The sequence below is a fragment of the Schistocerca gregaria genome, unplaced genomic scaffold (assembly GCF_023897955.1).
Source record: "Schistocerca gregaria isolate iqSchGreg1 unplaced genomic scaffold, iqSchGreg1.2 ptg000623l, whole genome shotgun sequence".
NCBI classification, from domain to species: Eukaryota; Metazoa; Arthropoda; class Insecta; order Orthoptera; family Acrididae; genus Schistocerca; species Schistocerca gregaria.
This window is the reverse complement of record NW_026062011.1, coordinates 597,501-600,000: the sequence shown is the minus strand read 5'-3', so window position 1 is coordinate 600,000 and position 2,500 is coordinate 597,501.

Here is a 2,500-nt window from a genome sequence, read left to right as displayed (position 1 = left end):
GTCCACACAGGCCGTACCACAACGTACACTGACTGCATCGACAACCAAATGCAACTGAACAGCTGCAAGGCTCATTTCACAAACAAACGCCTGACCGACCAGCTTGGAAGGGCAGGAGGGGAGGGCGATATTCGTTCTGTAGCGTTACACCCTTCCAGTGGTTAGCGGGACTGTGTAGAAAGTACGCAACACTCGAAAGACATTTACGTGAGGGTACGCACCATGGCATCGAGAAATACACATGACACCAGAGGATCCAAGCAGTGAACTATGTTCAGAGGGTTGCTGTTAGGCAAAGCTACATTCCTGTGACGTTACATGTGACAGTTAAGGTGCAGTGTAAGTTAGGTTAAGGTGCAGTGTAAGTTAGGTTAAGGTGCAGTGTAAGTTAGGTTAAGGTGCAGTGTAAGTTAGGTTAAGGTGCAGTGTAAGTTAGGTTAAGGTGCAGTGTAACTTAGGTTAAGGTGCAGTGTAACTTAGGTTAAGGTGCAGTGTAACTTAGGTTAAGGTGCAGTGTAACTTAGGTTAAGGTGCAGTGTAACTTAGGTTAAGGTGCAGTGTAACTTAGGTTAAGGTGCAGTGTAAGTTAGGTTAAGGTGCAGTGTAAGTTAGGTTAAGGTGCAGTGTAACTTAGGTTAAGGTGCAGTGTAACTTAGGTTAAGGTGCAGTGTAAGTTAGGTTAAGGTGCAGTGTAAGTTAGGTTAAGGTGCAGTGTAACTTAGGTTAAGGTGCAGTGTAAGTTAGGTTAAGGTGCAGTGTAACTTAGGTTAAGGTGCAGTGTAACTTAGGTTAAGGTGCAGTGTAACTTAGGTTAAGGTGCAGTGTAAGTTAGGTTAAGGTGCAGTGTAACTTAGGTTAAGGTGCAGTGTAACTTAGGTTAAGGTGCAGTGTAACTTAGGTTAAGGTGCAGTGTAACTTAGGTTAAGGTGCAGTGTAACTTAGGTTAAGGTGCAGTGTAACTTAGGTTAAGGTGCAGCGTAACTTAGGTTAAGGTGCAGCGTAACTTAGGTTAAGGTGCAGCGTAACTTAGGTTAAGGTGCAGCGTAACTTAGGTTAAGGTGCAGCGTAACTTAGGTTAAGGTGCAGCGTAACTTAGGTTAAGGTGCAGCGTAACTTAGGTTAAGGTGCAGCGTAACTTAGGTTAAGGTGCAGCGTAACTTAGGTTAAGGTGCAGCGTAACTTAGGTTAGGGGCCAACGTGGGTTAGGTTAGGGGCCAACGTGGGTTAGGTTAGGGGCCAACGTGGGTTAGGTTAGGGGCCAACGTGGGTTAGGTTAGGGGCCAACGTGGGTTAGGTTAGGGGCCAACGTGGGTTAGGTTAGGGGCCAACGTGGGTTAGGTTAAGGGCCAACGTGGGTTAGGTTAAGGGCCAACGTGGGTTAGGTTAAGGGCCAACGTGGGTTAGGTTAAGGGCCAACGTGGGTTAGGTTAAGGGCCAACGTGGGTTAGGTTAAGGGCCAACGTGGGTTAGGTTAAGGGCCAACGTGGGTTAGGTTAAGGGCCAACGTGGGTTAGGTTAAGGGCCAACGTGGGTAAGGTTGCCAGAGATGTGTCAAATCAGGATGTACGTTTGGCTGGTGTCAGGTGGTGGGTTGGTTCGATGTCTTTACCAGGGGTGTGGCCAAAGGGTATTTTATTACTTGTACCTTTTGTGTTGTGGCGTGGCGTTGCGTCTTGTGTTGATACTGGGTGGACCACTGTGGGTGTTGCTGGCTGATTTGAGCTGCGTTGTTTGCGGGTGATGTGAGACATTGTGTCTTATTAGTGGACGTCACGTTCCTCTTGTCGTTCTTTGGATAGTGTCCTGTGGCAGCGAGGATAAAATGGATGTTGTTGAACGCTAGTGCTTTGGTGCTTTCGCTTTGTTACACACGGAGTGGACTGTGAGATAGGGTGACTGGGTCGAGTGCGGTTCACACTGTCCTCCCCAGTTTACAGTATGTATCATCTATGTATGTGGTCCTGCATCATTTACTAAGGAGGGACGTCAGACGACTGAAATATTAGTTATGTACTGATGTAAAGCAGAATGCTTACCTTCCACCAGTGGGCGAGTATCGACTCTGCCCCAGCGTTGCCACCGCAGGAAGCGGTGTCGGAAACACTACCCGCACACCGTCACCACTGTGCGGGGGCACGGACCCTCTATATCCTCAGCGGCGCACTCTTTGCCACCGGGCGTCACGTCTCGCGGCCCGCCGTCCAGAGCATGTATTGGGACAGCGGGACTTTGGCTTTTGGGAGATAACTCTTCATGAAGTGGAAGATATAGGGGTGGACTGCAATGTACGATTGCGGGAAAAGTCCGCCGTACATCCGCTCCAGTTGCGAGTCGGGCGGTGGGGGTGGCGCATTCACAGGTGCGGCTGGAGTGACTGTCGGTCCACCACTTTTGACTCGATTTGCGTCACCTGCGGTGAACAGGGGGTGCAGCAGGCGTTTTACTCTGGGTCGTCAAGCGGGCGCTGTAGGCGACATCGACATCATAGTCGGCCGGCCGT